The sequence below is a fragment of the Pseudorca crassidens genome, chromosome X, assembly GCF_039906515.1.
Source record: "Pseudorca crassidens isolate mPseCra1 chromosome X, mPseCra1.hap1, whole genome shotgun sequence".
In the NCBI taxonomy this organism is placed as follows: Eukaryota; Metazoa; Chordata; class Mammalia; order Artiodactyla; family Delphinidae; genus Pseudorca; species Pseudorca crassidens.
Genome location: NC_090317.1, coordinates 104,382,061 through 104,400,281, shown reverse-complemented (window position 1 = coordinate 104,400,281; position 18,221 = coordinate 104,382,061). Strand labels below are relative to the sequence as shown.

The following is an 18,221-nucleotide window of genomic DNA, read 5'->3' as shown; positions in this document are numbered from 1 at the left end:
TAGATGGAAAAATAGGAGGATCAATAAGAGTAACAACTAAAGAAAGGATTGCAATATATCGATTATACTTAGATATATTTAAATCCATACACTCATAGTGATACCAAAACAAACAAGCAAAAGTAAATAAACAAAAATCACCACTGGTAACTTCTGAAAGAGACTACTAAGGAACCAATTCATTATTTGGAAAATTGTTCTCTTTTGAAAATTGTTCTCCGAAGCATTTATTCTACTTTTTCTATACGGACTATACTACAAGGTAACCAAATAGGTAATGCAGAGGAGTTATATTTATAGAAATATTCCAGCTAATAAATGAAGAAGTAGTGATAGAATATCGCTATTTTGCAAACCACAGTAAAACAATTAAGACAAAAATCATCAATGGTTGCTAATATCACACACCATAAAAGTGAGGCAACCAAACATTACGTACCTTTTGATGAAAATAGACAAAACTATTAATAAAGTTATCTTGAAAAATAAAGAAAGAAGCCTAACTATGAGCAGCCCTCTAGATCAACTGCTAATTTATAGGAACCACCAGGGACAGAGAAACATTTTAAACAATACGATGGGGAGATAATCAACAACATCTAGATAAAAGGTCCTGTTTCTTCAAAACAACAGGAGAAAGAGAAAGAGAGAGGCAGAGGAAACTTTAAGAGTAATCTATAGATTAAAGTAGATTTAACAATTACATTTAAAAATCCCAATGTACAGTCTTGTTGATCTCAAATCAATTATTTAAATATTAGTGGTGTCCTATCAGATAATCTGGGAAACATAAGCACTGTGTATTTTACGATATTAAGAAAATATTACTTTTTCTGGATGTGACAGTGGCATTGTTATTATGTTTTGAAGGAGGATTCTTTTAGAAATATAAGCTGAGATGTTTAAGGAGGAAGAGATATACTTTCTGGGATTTGCTTCAAAAGAATTAGATATAGGCAGTGTGTCGCTGTAGAGAGGAAACAAGATGGTAATGATTATAACTGTTGGAGCTCAATGAGGGGTACGTGGTATTTGTTATACATTTTTTCTACTTTTGTATATGTTTGAAATTGTCCATAATAATATGTTATACAAAATGATCCATGTGCACCTATAATACATTAATGGCAAGATATAAGTTATCATAAGAATAATTATGTCTTAAGTTCTTCCCTTCTCCTCATCATGGCATCAATATAACTATAGTCTTTGATCATTATGGTTTCTCTAGGCCCTGAGAGACAGTTTTTAGATTTCTGTTTGTTTATGAACTTCAGTCAAGTAATCAGGAAATCAATACAACAAAATATTCTGTCTGGAAAACATGCGAGCATAAATAACAATCATTTACACTTTTGTAACAAAACTGACATTGGATCATACTTAAAATACCCAAGATTCAGGGTAGATTTGGATTCTGGTTTGTCTCAAAGGCTTAGCTGCATATGGTGACTAAGGGAGTTAAATAATATCCTTATCTTTCAGTATCTCTTTACGTTTAATTGACATGGGGGCCTAAGGATTTCCTAATAGAAACAAAATTAATAACTTAAAACTCTCCACTATTAGACAACATATGAATTTTCATGTCCATGAAATTTGTGGAGCTACAAAAAAAGCACAATTTCAAGGAGAAAGTCTATTGCTCTAAGATAAAATTCATCCTACACATACGGACATAATAAGCTAATTTAATATCTTGGCCTAAGTCTTAGAATACAGAAGTCCCAAATCCACCCTGATGGCTGTTACCAGAACCCATAACCACTTTGGTGTCCAATGCATGTACTAGGATAAAAGATCTACCTACAATCTTGAAGGATCAGTTTTTTTGTTTTTTGTTTTTTTTGCAGTACTCGGGCCTCTCACTGCTGTGGCCTCTCCCGTTGCGGAGCACAGGCTCTGGACGCGTGGGCTCAGGGCCATGGCTCACGAGCCCAGCCTCTCCGCGGCATGTGGGATCTTCCCGGACCGGGGCACGAACCCACGTCCCCTGCATCGGCAGGCGGACTCTCAACCACTGCGCCACCAGGGAAGCCCGAAGGATCAGTTTTATTAAAACAGTCACTCTTTAGGGCCCAGCAACTGTACTGTGACTGTCTTAGAGTACAGGCATCCCTCGCTCTTTGAAAGCTCATTTTATGTCACTTCACTTTTACGAGAGACCTACATTAGTACTTATTTACACTAACCCAAAGAAATCTGAAGAGGATTTTGCTTTTATAAAAAAGATGAAAAGCGAAAACAGTGTTCAGCATTCGTTTCACAGCAAGTGGTTACAGAGGCAGTGGGCACCCCAAACAGCAAGAGTGGCACGGCCAAGCTCCTTCCCAGGAACTACACTTAGCATCTCAGCATCAAGCCTCCATAGCTTAGAACTGTCTGTGAGTGTCTGTGCTTTATGTCGATTTATTTTGTGCATCGGTTAACAAGATGTGTCCTAAGGTAACTGCGCCTTTGCTCTACACCAGCCATTTTGGCATATAGAAGGTTTCATAGGAACAGTGTACTTTCGGAGAGCAAGGGATGCCTGTCTAACACTGAGCAGGGGAAGTTTCCCCTTGCCATTTTATGGATATGTTTAGTAGCTGTGGCTTCGTGCACACTGAAAGCACCAAGCAAAGCACAAAACAGCAGCACCCAGGTGGTTAACAGTGGCCTAGGGCACAGTGTCGAGCTGCTGCAGCTGTGGAGGCAAGCATCTGCCTGGAGTAGAGGGTCAGCAGTGTTGCTGATAGAGGTGTGAAAGGCCCTGGGAGAAGCGCTCAGCACCAGAACTAAGGGAGGCAAGCAGCAGCCCAAACTTGCAAGTGCCTGAACGACATCCAACAAGGACAGTGATGCACACTGGAATGGGAAACCCTGGAGTGGCCAAGGCATTGCAGATGCACATGGAGAGGTAACAAGCTAGCAGAATTAGGATACTAAAGCCACCGTAACCCATTACCACACAGGCTCATAACCCCCCAGGCAGTTTGGATTATAATAACCTTCATATACTCCTCAGGGCTTGGCTAGGCAGGATCTTTACTCAACAAAACACCCCTAGGCAGTGAAAGGCAGTATATATTCACTAGCTGGTTCTGCTATCCATCTGTCTCCCAAGCCAGAGACATGGGAGCCTTCCATTTCATCTCTTATCCTTCATAGCCAGTCCATTGCCCAAAGTCTTAAATTGGGTTCCCAAGTGTCAGACCTGGGACAGGAATTTGAATCCATGATGTTCATTATGATGGTGGAGAAATGAGGAAGAAAATAGAAAACTGCCAATACAGGGTGCATAAATTATAAAGCCACTTTATGTCCACTTTCAGAAGATCCTACCAAATTTAAGGAGAAATATCTTTTAGAAGCCACTCACAGGGATTTTTTTTTTTTTTTTTTTTTGCAGCTAAGGGGGCGTTCTTCCCACCCAGGATTACACTGTAGTTTTCAAACAAGTCAGATGGCCCCCTAAACACACTCCCCTCACAGAGGAAACAGATGACTGGAATTTCTCCTAGGTCCTCTTACAAATGATTAGCTAAAGGCCAATGTTCAGGGCCTTTTTCTCTTTAAGGTGAACCAGTCCAAGGTTACATTATGCACTCAGAAAAGACTTTGTTAAAACTTTAAAACACTATATACAGACTTTATAAAGGCATATTGCATTTAACACTGAAGATGGTTGCTGTTGGTCCCAGCTGAAAACTGACAAGATATTTAAAGGAATTGTTTTAATAACTGTTGAAGACTGACCAGATTGGAAGCAGACAGAAAATTTGGGGGGACCTCCTCTCCTAAGCTAAAATGAAACTATGTACCCAGATGTGAAGATAAACGTTCTCAAGCCTTTGTAAAAGTATATACGCAAACAATGGAGAAAGGGAGACGTTTTTTAAAAATACAAACTGCTATATAAAACTTCTTTGCCCAAAATCTACTCAGGTAAACTTATTTTATAAACTACTGAGTTTTACATTATCATACCTATCTCATGGATAAAATTTTAAAACAAAACCTATAAGGTCTCTGTTTATATATGTCTATATGTTTATGTGTGTCCATATATATGTGTTGTAGATGTGACATTTGCTATCTCTGGATGACATTACTAAAATTAAGTTGTAAAACAGCTCTCTTAAATTGGCCTAAACAACCAGTACTTATATAAATTTAGTATTCATAAAAATTATCAAAAGTATAATAGAACCTAACCTAGAAGCTATTCAGGATCACATGACCTGGGAAAATACTCGGTGTTAAAGCTAGTTTAAGTTTGTTGGCTTAATTAATACAGATACATCCTTAGAATAATCAACACTGAGTATAATTTATTATTTCTTGGTTTACTAAAAGTCAAATAAGCTCATGTTATCTCTGCTACAAAATTTGTCAACAACAAAAACAAAAACTTAAGATGATGGCTAACTGCTTTAATGTCTCATAAAATTTTCATGAGAAATCTAAATATGATTATAAAGAAGAAATAAATTAAACAAATGTAATATAAAAGTTTTTAGGTGAACTCTTTAGAAATGTTTGTTTTATTGTATGTTAATTTAAAAATAGTTACCCAGATCTCTTTGGTGACTTCCACTGTTAAAAGAGTTTTGCTAAGTTAAATTAAGTGCTAGAATTTTATTGAATATCTACATAATTTCCAAATAAGATGAAATAGTGAAACATTAATTTCTGAACGTAGGTTTATCTACATTTGGCTTCCTATTACAGAGGAACTAAAGATAAATTTGGGTCTCTAGTAAACATATCTTATGCTTTATTGAAAGACTACACTATGAAGAAGCACATGCTTCTAGAAATTATGAAATGTATCCACAAATTTGTCAATGTAAAGAATGGTGGTGTAACAGACAGTTCAAAATTGCTTATTTCTAAGTTTTCACTAGAAACAAGGTTTCTAAGGTTAAAGAATTCTAATTAATACATGTAGCTAAAACTACTAGAAATAATAAGGGAAACAACTCTGCATGCAAGGAAAAGTAAGCTGTGTTTTTGGTTAGAAAAGGTATGAAGTATGGAGATGCATTTTTGTTGAGGGAAATGAAACTGATTTTTTCCTAAAATAAAACTGGTTATTTCAGAATGGGAAAAAAAAAGGAGAATGGAGGACAAACTATGGAGAGAGAGACAGAAAGAGAGAGAGAAGGGGGGTGGGTTTTGTGTGGTCAAGTTGGCTGAAACTTGAATTACCATTATAATGGTTTTTAAATTAAGCTTTAATACCAATAGTGTACTTATGTAAAACTAAAACTCAATTTTCTTTCATCTGCTAAAAAGAAAATCTTTCTTAGATTATTGGTCTGCTCTTAATAAGAAATTTAAACAAAGGTTTTTGTTTACCTTTTAAGTAATCTGCTTGGAAAGCCAAGATTTTGCCTTACCAACTGTGCTTTATACTGTCTTCATCAGGTCTTTGATTACTTAAAACCGAGTCCTCTGTATTAAAAGAGCTAAGTTTTGCTCACAACTATGTAACCTTCTGTATTTGCCTTTAAAATATTTTGTTACTTTCGTTAAGTAGATAATTAAGTATTGTTTCACAATGCCCTGTGATCCTATCTAGACAAGTGTCTACAACGCTTTGATTTTTTGACAGATTTCACAAAATCAAATTCTAAATAAAGTCTTTTTGACTCAGAATTAACTTTGGGATTTTCTAGAGCACCCCTGGAACATGTCAAGAGATTTGTTCTCTCCCCTTAAAAAAGAGAGAGGTTAAACTAATTAGGCTTATGTGATATGCTAAATTACATGGGAAGCATTATCAGATCAGAAGTAATACTAGGCTGTCTTTATATTGTATTTGATAAATACATATTATAAGTGTTCCAGAAACTGTGTGAAATTTCTAAAATTTGGATATATCCTGGTATAATATTATCAGTCATAATTCTAGCCATTATCTTTAAATGTTGTATATCACAGAAATAAACTTTCTTGCCAATTGCATTGAAATGAACTCTAATCAGATCTGTAACCATGGCCATGTTTTAAGTCTTTGTCATTTACAGAGAGTTACTGTTTTACTTCGATGCTTTTGCAAAAGTGTTTACAAAAGTGCTTCATCTTCAAGGAGACTAATGGAAGTACCCTAGAATTCAGATTTCTGATAACTTTAAGATCATAAAACTGAACTGGGTAAGAATTTCAAGAACTAATGGAAAAAATTGGATTCAAAATCAACAAGAATTAATTACATGCAACTGAATACACTGATGAGGATAATTATAGCTTTTTATGATTTTTTTTGCTTGAAACATTGCTTATTTTTAAATGTTCTGTTTCTCCAAAGTTAAGGAAAACTTTTATCTTTTTGCTTAAACTACCTGTAACTTAGAACAATTTTATGGGATATAATTTTGTAAACGAAGATGAAACATTCATCTTTTTCTCCCTATGTGATCCTGGCAGAATTCAGAAACTCTCAATGAGTATTCTTATTTTAATGGCAATATAGTTATTTGCGTAAGTTCAATAAGTATCTGTTCATCTTGTAACAGGACTCAATTGGAACCACTGGTTATGTCACGAAGGCTCTGACTGGCATGTCATATTTGAAAATGAGTTACATAAATTCAGATATGACCAGACAGCTTTAAGGAACTAAGGTTGACTTTATGGAGCCAACAAAGCCCCTTTGGAAAAACAGCCTGACACCTTGATTCCCAGCAGCCTTACCAGGTGACTAAGGAAGGTCACTTTGGCAGGCACAGGAACTTCAGGATATTTTGGGGACCACAAGAAGAGAGGAATTCACCCAAATCTATAGGTATTGCACCTGATGGCGAATACTTGGCTTGGCTTAAGCCTTGAGAAGCTTTTAAGAGTCCAATCTGAGATTCCTTATGAAAAGTTCCAGCAAAGCAAACTTAAAACAGCCTATACAGTCGATAACTCTTCTTGCTACACTTATGTAAATAATCAGACCAAGTTTATTGAAACTAGACTTAATTGCAAACAAATTAGTCTTATTGTGGTTATCCTTTATAAAAATGGGGGTGATTGTATAGAGAAAAATTATGTTTCAATAATATGCTTTTGTGGATATTAAATTGTCTTTGAGGTATTGTTTTTTTCTACTTGTAAAGTGGACTAAATCCTGATTATTCTAGTTTCTCCCAATATTTGGCTACAACTCTCCAAACTAACATTTCAATTATCTCTCACCCTTTTGACTTGGAATCAACGAGAACTAAAACTGCCTTTTCCCCAAAGCCATACCAGCTAAAGGTGAACAATTTGATATAAACTTCAGAGAAATCACAACAGCTCATGTATAGACAATCTTCATGCCTATTGCTGTGTGGGCCACTCAGAAAGATCAGCAGAGACATTCAAACTGCAAACTAGGAAAATCTATTAGATTGCCACTGCCTGCCCTCACTTCATCTGAAGATGCTTTGAGCCAGACATTTAGAAATCCTCTCAATGGGATGCCTTGAGAACTCAGAAACTGGGATTATAATCTGCTCCAATATTAACTTCTGTTTTTCTTTGGAGTCTATAGAAATGTATCTTATTAAGTATCTGATTGCTTGCACTATAGGCTTAACTGTGGGAGCCCCCGTCTCACCCCCTGAAATGAGACACTCTTAACTGTCTCATCCCCTGAAATGAGACACAATTGTTTAACTGAACTGACCTATTCTCAGGACTAAGAGATTAGTACAATGAGATAGAACAACCTACCAACTCAACTTCTAGAGTATGAAACTTCTTGGGGAAGTTTCAAAGGTGGAAGTGAACAGGTTCAGAATGAGACTCCCCAGAAAGTGCCACTTTGGCATGTGGATTATTCTAAGCTAAAGAGATGGAGGCCCCAAACTTAGCAAGAGTGTTTTACCTTCCCTTCAACTACATAAAATAATTTACATAGAGGGCCTGGTCCATGGAGAGAGCTGTCACTAGATACAACTACAAAGACTATGGGCTAAGTATGGTAAGCTTAGGGGAGTCTGGCAGGGTCGGTTTGTTCAAAGTCCTCTTTGTGTCCCATTGCCTCTTCATGGCATAGCAAACATTTGTTTACCAAATATTTGCTCTTCCTATCTTCCTGTGAATTGTCTCCCTCCCCACTGTAGCCCCAGATCCCTACCCTCTTCTTAGCTCAGAATGGCATATAAGCCTCAATTGCCTAACTGTTGGGGAGTCTCTCATTGTTTTTGTGGGGCTCCCATACATACATAATTAAATTTGTTTTTCCCCTGTTAATCTGTATTATGTCAATTTTATTAATACGCCAGACAAAAGAACCTAGCTGGGTAGAGAAAAAATTTTATTCCATGCTAAAGGAAAGAAGTCAGGCACTAAAGGCCACATATAGTATGATTACATTTATATTAAATGTCCATGATAGGCAAATTCATAGAGACAGAACATAGACTAGTCGTCGCCAGAGGCTATGGGGAGGGAGGAACAGGGAATGACTGTTAATGGGCATGGAGTTTCTTTTGGGGATGATGAAAATATACTAAAATTAGGCAGTGGTGATAGTTGCACAACTATACGAATATACTAAAACCCCTCGAATTGTACGTTTAAAAAGGGTGGATTTTATGGTATGTGAATTATATCTCCATAAAACTGTTATAACGGGCTTCCCTGGTGGCGCAGTGGTTGAGAGTCCGCCTGCCGATGCAGGGAACGTGGGTTCATGCCCTGGTCCGGGAAGATTCCACATGCCACGGAGCGGCTGGGCCCGTGAGCCATGGCCGCTGAGCCTGTGCGTCCGGAGCCTGTGCTCCGCAATGGGAGAGGCCACAGCAGTGAGAGGCCAACGTACCGCAAAAAACAAAAAAAACTGTTATAACAAGTCCCTGGGATATCCCATTTCTGAAGAAACACATTTTTTTTTTCCCCTTGAAATCTTCTGAAGAAGTTTACAGCTCTTTTTGTTGTTCTGTGGCTTTTGGGAAGCAGCTTGCTCCGCGTTTATTTGTTTTTGTTTCATTTTAGTGTTAGAATCAACCCTGCTTACGTATCCTGAGTCTTTTTTTAAATTTTAGGCTTAACAACAAACAGAGGCAGCACTTCCAATTCCCCAGTGATTGAACAGGTTTTAATGGGCAGATGGTAAGCATTTGTTTCCCTCATTGTTTGCTACCAGGAGGAAGGGTGTGAAATAGCTCTTCTGGGTCAAAATGTATGGTTTACAAAAGAATTCCTTCCTTTTGTCTTAGCCTAGTCTTGTTTTTGAGACAATAATTTCTCTTAGTTTTATGTCAACTTCAGGCAAAATGTTATCGTGTACTAATGACTTTATTTGGAAAATAAGATAAAAAATTTACCTGCATGGGGTAGTACAGATGGAAGATAGGAAAGATGAGTACTGCAAGTATTAGGTCGATGTGACCACTTTCAAGAACCATTATTAAAGTCTTTGAAACTGACACCACAATTGCCTAAAAATCTTATCTAGAATATTTAGGAATCAACAGCAAAACTACTTATATAGATCTTGAAATATTTATTTTTTTGGCAATTCTTCCTGATTGCAGGAGAGGCAGATATTGCTTGTTGTTTATCAATACCTATTCTACCCTTCTTACTTTTTAACAAAATTCTAGTTTTGTTTAGTGGTAGTGCGTCTAGCTAAAACAACAACCTCATTTCTAGCCTCCCAGGAAGCCAGCAGTGGCCTTGTGACCAGGTGAGAGGAAGACTGCACAGGATTTTGGGGAAAGTTGTTTTCCTGATATAGATGTTGCCCCTCACTTTCTTTTTTTCCCCAGCTTTACTGAGATATGCTGCCCCTTTCTTATTCTTGCTTCTGAAAGGGAGCAGAATCTGCCAACCCAGCATATACCTCCTTAGCATAAGGATTAGCTCAAGCTGATTATTTTTATGAATCAGCAAAGGAATATCATAACCTGAGTAGAAGTTACCCTTCTGAAAGAGACATTTACATTTCTAAGGAAAAATCTCTATTCGTAAGTGTCACCCTCTCTGGACCAGGAAGAGTGAGATGACTAAATCTCTAGAAACTCTTATCAATGGAGAAGGCAACAGACTTAAATCTGCATAACAATCTTACCCATGTTTATTGTGCTTTTCCTGGTCACCTCCCATAACTGGCCTCCTATCTACCCTAACATCTTCTTTTGTCTTTAGCTGGAGATGTTACTTATGGTGGAGACTTGGGCCATTTCAGCTCAGTTTTCCTGGGTCTCTCCCAAGTATACAGGAAGTATACATGTTATTAAATTTATGTTTATTTTTCTCCTGTTAATCTGTCTTTTATTAGAGTGTGGGTCTTAGCCAAGACCCTAGAAAGGTAGAGGGAAATTATTTTTCCTCCTCTACACTTTTTTCTTTGTCTTCCCTGGAATGTGGATGTAAGGTTGAAGGTACTGACACCATCATCTTGCAACCGGGAATTGACAAGCATGAGAGTGAGAGTAAGATATTATGAGTGAAAGAGCAAAAAGACAGAAGGAGTCTGAGTTGCTGACATCATAAAGCCACTTTCTTCCCTTAGACTGCTTTCCTTCAGACTTCATCACATGAAAACCAAAATCTGCTTTTTGGTTAAATAGTTTGTCTTGTCCTAGCTTCTGTCACTTGCATCTAAAAATACAATCCCCATCTGCAGTTCTTCTCAACTGGTGAACTACCACCCTCTAGAGCAGCGGTCCCCAACCTTTTTGGCACCAGGGACTGGTTTCATGGAAGACAATTTTTCCACAGATGGGGGGGATGGGGGGGTGGTTCAGGCAGTTATGTGAGCAATGGGGAGCGGCAGAATGAAGCTTTGCTCGCTCACCCACCGCTCACCTCCTGCTGTGCGGCCCGGTTCCTAACAGGCTGCAGACCGCTACTGGTCCGCAGTCTAGGGGTTGGAGCCCCCTGCTCTAGAGTACATGTAGGAAATATATGAAAACATTTTTAATCTTCGTATGGAAGGGAGAGATGTGCCAAGGGCACTAGACAACTGGTACCATGCAGAACAGTCCAACAAAACAAATAATTGCTTCATGCTTGCATAACTTTTGAAAAGTAGGTGACAACCTGTTTATAATTATGTGAATTTAGGACCTTAGCTCCATTTTACATATAAATGCAAAGTATGAATATTTTTTTCACATTTTAAATATACAAGAATTTTCCAAGAAAGCAACTAGCGTGCAAATAAAGGGAAAATTTGTACTTTTTTATTCAGAACTTTACCAAAAGTTGTTAAGCACAAAGGAAAACACCATTACTGTACGCAATACAGCTCATGACACTTTAATCATTAATACCACATTCCTGCATTAGTCAGCATTTATAGCAGTCTATTCCTGGTGATTCCAGGCACAGGTACTACATTTAACACGAGCATTATATAGCCTGCTTATTTATATATTGGATAATGAATTACTGGTGATCAATATAGAAATTATTTTACAATAAATTTTCCTTTCAATCCATTCTTTATTCAGCAATTTTTTTGAAGTTATATATAGATAAGTTACATTATTGGTAAATTTCCTTTGAGGATGGTAATGGGAATATTATAAAATATATTTTACAAAAAGGGGTGTTTGATCTTATAGGGTTGAAACCTATACAATACATAGGGAAAGGAGTTTTTAAAAGGGATGATGTATACTTATTGAGAGAGTAAGGTGGTATGTACAAGTGATGGAAAGATGGTTTTTACATGTAAATGTTCCTATCCTTTCATGTTTCTATTCTGAGACTTTGGCCAACTTGGGTCCAAAGAAATGGATCAGCTATAATTGTAGGACCAAACCACTGAAGGGTTTTCCTTCACAATTGGAAACCAAATACAAGACTGACTCCAATCCAGGATAATTTGAAGAAAGAGAAAAAAAAAAAAAAAGAAATCAGTATAAAGGCATGTGCATACCAGTGTGGGGAGGGAATGAGGGAAGAGAGTACCAACTAGGACAAGATATGATTAGCTGATTAGTTCCTATTCCACTCAGCGTAATAATGGCCAAATATTTAGCGGGTCTATCCACTTGTATTTTGCAAGTATCAAAACCAAAGGAAAAATGAATTATCACACCTGGCAAAAATATAGAAAGTTTTTTTTTTTTTAATCCTTAAAATGTGAAGTAAAACTAGAGAGAAAATACGGAGCAAATAAGGAACTTTGTCCCAAGGTATGGAAACATCGACAAAACTATTACCAGTTATAGTTGACCTTTACCGGGTAAAACCTGGACAAACAGGACAAACTCCTTCAAAAGAAAAGTCTTCAAAGGGTCAAATCCCATGGTGTTCACAGACCGGGAAGGCTGCTACAGGGCAGGAAGAGTCTATTATACAGAGAAAAGCAGTAGGAGCACAATTATCTTTGAAGAGCTTTGGGGCAATTGTAAGCCCTGCAGTGCCAGTTTTCTGTGCTAAGGCAGGAAGGGATACAACCCCACTTTTGCTCGATAGTTGCCTTGTTTAGTAACTTCCTTTAAGAGAAATGCCTTATCTTTTCAGACTTTTTTTTTTTTTGTGGCCACTCCATGCAGCATGCAGGAACTTAGTTCCCTGACCAGGGATCGAACCCATGTTCGCTGCAGTGGAAGCGCAGAGTCTTAATCACTGGACTGCCAGGGAAGTCCCTATCTTTTAAGATTTTTATAAAATATTTTCCAATTCTATTTCTACCTTTATCTCAGGAAATACCAAGTGAATAAGAAACTCATGTTTTCGCCCTAAAATAGCAAACTCTCTGTACAATTTTTTAATGCGGTGATAGAGACTATTCTATTTTCTTTGTTGGAAAATTTCCAACTGCTGCCACTCAAGTTCTTTCCACTGATAGTCTGCAAATACGCAACGCATGAAGAACTTATCACTATGGCCAAGAGAGTCAATGTTTTGGACAGCCTCATGGAGAAAGTCTTACTAGAAGTACTGGTAGACTACATTTAGAAAATTATTTCTCCCAGACAGATATTTTAGAGTGGACAAAACTCTAAAACAAAGCCAAAACAAAGCCATTATAATTTATATATTCTCAGGGATTATTCTTAATTTTGTACAAAACCACAATTACCAGTATGTGAGTTCCAACTCCTACATATTATTGTAGGCTTATTTTTCATCGCCATTATAAGTTTGTGATAGAAATGTTCTGCTTTCCCTTGGCGGAGTTGGCTTTACCAAAATAAGTAAATTATCTGTGAACTCCAATAAGAGAACAAATGTACCAACCACTTATTTTCTAGGCTTCGAGTTACCCTGGAGAGTGGCTAAAGCTTAATTTATCCATGTTCCTGAAGCCTAATTTGTTTAACATGACCCAGTGGTATTACCAAAGCATTTTCCATACTAATAAAAATTCAGTCTGATGACCTAGTCAGTTGTATTTAATTTTTTTTTTTGTTTTTTTGTTTTTGTTTTTGGTTCATGGCAACCAATTTGGCACTTACACTTTTTCCCACTTTATCTAAAATTCCATTGAAATGACAGAAGGTATTCAGGTGCTAAAAGAATAAAATTATAATCAGCATGGAAAACAAGAATGAGAACAAGCAGAAGGACCAGGATATTTGTGGAAATGCTGAAAGATAGAGATGGGATCTGGTTGAAAAAGAACACAGAGGAGGGAATTCCCTGATGTTCCAGTGGTTAGGACCCCATGCTCTCCCTGCCAAGGGCCTGGGTTCAGTGCCTGGTCGGGGAACTAAGATCCCACAACCCATGCGGTGTGGCCAAAAACAAACAAACAAACAAACACAGAGGGGAGATGAAACACAACTACAAACACAAGGAGTAATCGGAAACTTCACAGAAGTCTCATGCCTTTAGCTGACAAATAGTATACTGCAGTTGTGCTGGGTGTTGGGATACTCAGAGGATGTATAATGGGAGAAGTGAGCTCATACAGGACCTGAGGATTGGTTGGGGTCCTTCAGAAAGTTCCCCAAGGAAGAAACATTAAACTCTGACCTGAAGGATGAAAAGGAGTCTAAGAATACTCCAGTGTCTTTAAAGAAGATTGGTATCACTGGAATTTAGAGAGGGAGGTGGAGATGGGTAGAAAATCAGAGGGAAGGCTAGCAAAAGGTAGGGCTCCGTAGCGCATGTTAAGTATTGAAACATTCACTTTATAGTAATAGACAGCTATTAAAGAGTTGTAAGCAACAGTCGAATAAATCTCGTAAAAAACATTTATTCTATTTGCCATATTGAAAATGGAGTGCAGGGAGTTAAGGGTGGATGTATAAAGTACAGTAGGATAGACAAAGGGAGACTTTGCGCACAAATGAACATCACTGGACTTCATATAAAAAGGTTTATTCCCTTCAAATGTCTTTACTTTTCTACTCCCAATCAACTAGCCTAGTCTCCACCACCAGGATTACTGAAGTGGCCTCCAAACTGATTTCCTTAATCCTCATCTCCAGCCCACTCCAACATCATCCATCATGGTACAAGCAAACAATTTTTCCTAATCATCACTTTTTCCACCTCATTTCTCTGCTTAAAAATTGACCGTGTCTTCATATTACTTATAGATGGGGTATAAGAGGATTAAAAACAAATTTATTTTCCTCACTCAGGTTCATAATTAAATAAGTCAGAGACACAGGGAGTCAGGCAGATACAGATGAAAATATCTCCTTTATCAATGAGAAAGTTGATATCAGTGAGCATGGCCTAAGCCTTCTTGCTATGTATGCTTGGTGATAATTTACCTAGTGACATCCATTAAATAACAGCTGACCTTTTCCCATGTCAGATACCGCTATACAATTTACACGATGGAGAGACAGAGCCCCGAAGTAAAAGGTGCTGAGCCACACATACTCAATTCCTCCTCCAAAAATTCCAGCCAGACAGTTCACTCCTGCGTTGTTTTTTTTTCTTTTTGGCCACACCACGTAGCATGTGGAATCTTAGCTCCCCGACCAGTGATTGAACCCGTGCCCCCTGCAGTGTAAGCACGGAGTCCTAATCACTTGACCGCCAGGGAATTCCCCACTCCTGCTAAGAAGTGGAGTGCATGAAGAGATAGGGCAAAAGGGCAGTAATATTCCACCAGTATAGTTCCCTCCACAATTGGATAGCTGAAGCAAGACGAAAAGAGGGCCCAAATATTATATACATTATAATGTATGTAACTGCATATACATTAAACTATTCTGTCTGATTTTTGATATTCCAAATAGTTTGCTAATTATAATTTCTATTTCTCAGCATAAGCCCCCTGTTTCTGTCATTTTTCTTGTACTGTCCATATTATTTGCTTCCTGTCCTTTAACTCTGATATTAAAATTGACTGATGATTATCCAATCAGTCTTTTCTCAAGCCAAGGTTAAGGTAAGCATTATTATCTGAATGTGTTTGCAGAAATTTTAATTTTACGTGGCTCATAATCATAGCCACGTTCACTGGTATGTTTATTTATCTCTAAATGAGGTTTAGGTATTATGAAATATCCTATCTCTGATACTGAATTTCTAGATAATGAGCACTGTACTAGAAAGCTATACTGATAACAACCTTACTAATATTAATTCTCCAAACATTTACAGCAAGGGTAACAAAATCTCAGGTATCAACACATGACATTTTTAGAAACATTTTATAAGTAAATCAATTACAATGGATTACTTTTATTATTATAGTTAAATGTTTCAAAATACCATACTATTCCTAAGAACTATAAAATGTTGCAGTAACCTATAAAATTAATGTTTCAATGATTTCTAAAACATCATTGGAAAATAATGCATATATATGTATATATAGTTATATATGTATATATTAGTGTGAATGTGTGTGTGTGTGTGTGTGTGTGTGTGTAGAGAGAGAGGGATAATCTCCTCAATACATGTCCCCCAAAGCAAACCAAACCCCCCCCAAAAATGTAGAAAAGGAATCATTTAACAATTTCTGAGATGTTCTCAGATACCGATATGACAAATCTTAGTGAATTCAGCCTACCATTAGTGAACCCAGAGTTGATTAAAAGCAGTTAAAGAGGAGAAATATTTTTTAAATGTCATGAAGAGAAAGCGGACTCTTCTTTAGATCACTCTTCAATTAAAAATATTCATGGTAGGGCAGAAATTTTATTCCCTCTCATAGGAAAGATAAATTGTCATTATGTCTCTATAACATGTATTACCCTGGCACCAAGGCACTAAACATCAACTACCAATAATAACGATTGATTTTATAATTAAAGTAGCTAACTGATAAGAAATAGTGACTTTTTACAGATATTTGAAAATGAAACTGGGTTCTCCCCACCCTATTAAAATATCTAGTGGAAATTAGAATAGGTCCTTTCTCATTCATTCCAGGAAAAGCATTCGTTGGAATCCAGTATTTATTAAATTAAATAATTTTTATTACATCTGCACATTAAAATTTTAAATTATATAGCAGTAGAAAGATTACTGAGATTATTCACAAGGTACACAGTTAAACACTCTACTCATGAAAAAGTTAATTTGGGTACTTCTGTCAAGATTAAATGGCTTAGATCCATTTCTCCCTGCTACTTCCCACTAACATTACAATCAGCGCTGGTAATAATGCAAGAAGCAACCAAGGTGGTAAGAAGATGAGGGAGGTTCGGGATGCTGGGACTAGAGAAGCAGCTGAGTGACCTGCATCGCCTTACCCAATAGAGTAAGGTGGCCCAAACTCGGCATTTCACAACCCCCAACTAGCATTAGAAGGCAGCCCAGACAGGCTCATTCTTCCCTCAGATGCAACAGGAGTCCCTGAGACATCAGGCAAGCTTGACTCCATCTTGGACACAGTGGGCAGATACAATCCCGATACCCGCCAATAATAGTGACCAGGGGAAGTGCTCTCCATCCCTGTGGGGCTTGCACTTCCTCACATCTACAGATACTGACACATGTGATAAAGCTGCACAGAATTAAATATATGCACACATACACACAAGCACACACATAAACACATATGTGAGCACTCAGAAAATCTGAATAGAATTGGTGGATTGTATCAATGTCAATATTCTGGTTGTGACATTGTATGACTGTTTCGCAAGATGTTACCATTGGGGGGAACTGAGTAAAGTGTACACAGGGTCTCCCTGGGTTATTTCTTATAACTCATGTGTATCTATAATTATCTTAGTAAAAATGTCAATTTTTTAAAAAGTCAATTTTGATTTTCCCCTCTATATTTGAATTTCACTGGATGTTATATTTATTTTATTCACGAAATAATTGAGAATCAGCCCACTTCGTGTTTACTCAAAGCTAGTTAAACTCAGAGCAATATTATTTTAGAAGAACGCTGCATGATATGACCTTATCAGCCACTTACTAACCTATCTGAATAGACATTACGTACATGAGCTGATCTTTGAGGCATCTTTTCTGCCTGAAGCTCTTTTTTTTTTTTTTTTTTTTTCAATTTTAAACTGGAAGTATTCCTTCCCTGCCAGCTCAAGAAAATTTCAAACTATTAAATAGGATGGTTCTGAGTCATAATTGATCACTAGAGGCCCATAGGCAGTGTGACTGTGGGCAACTTATTTAACCTCTGTGCTTTAGTTTCCCTGTGTATAAGAACTGAACTAACAGTAGACCCTACTTCCTAGGGTGGTTATGTGCTAAAATATGTGAAACCCTTAGGTCAGTGCCAGGCATATGGGAAGCACTTCAGTAAATATTAACTATTATTTCTACTCATAAAACATAAATCACTCTTCACTAGAATTTGTATGACTAAAGGAGGTAGCACTTTAAATCTACTTTAACATAAGGGGCTGCTTCTCACTGGAAACCTTTTAAGTACTGCTTGTATCACCCCTGTTAGCAGTTATGCAATGTACGGCTTGAATTATTAACTTCTGGATAAAGAAACATCCTTCCCCTTTCCTTTACTAGCTTTTTAATAGCATAGCTTCAGGTCTTCCACCGAAAACATTAGAACTGTCACTTAATTTTCAACCTCCCAATATTTAATTGCAAGATGTGCAATATAATTAAAAAGGTACCCATAGGGCAACTAATTCTGAAAACTAGTGATAAGTGAATGAAGGAAGTATGCTTAATTTCATTTTCATGCTTTAACAGTTTCTATCTTACATTGATAAAGAGATCCTAAGCTCCACATCTGCATAAGAAGATATTCTTACACTGTACATGTGGCTATACAAAATGCTTATGTGTATATGCTTTAGTGTGTATGCACACATGGTCAGCTATAAAAAATATAGATAATTTGGATAATTTTAGGGCGTTACATAATGTGACTCACATATACATAATTATGG

General features: G+C 37.1%; 1 protein-coding gene across 2 annotated transcripts in view; it reads right to left on the bottom strand.

Annotated features, from left to right (window-relative positions):
- Positions 1-18,221, bottom strand: part of DMD (dystrophin) — a 2,128,065-nt gene that overhangs the window by 1,897,366 nt on the left and 212,478 nt on the right. The window lies entirely within an intron of this gene.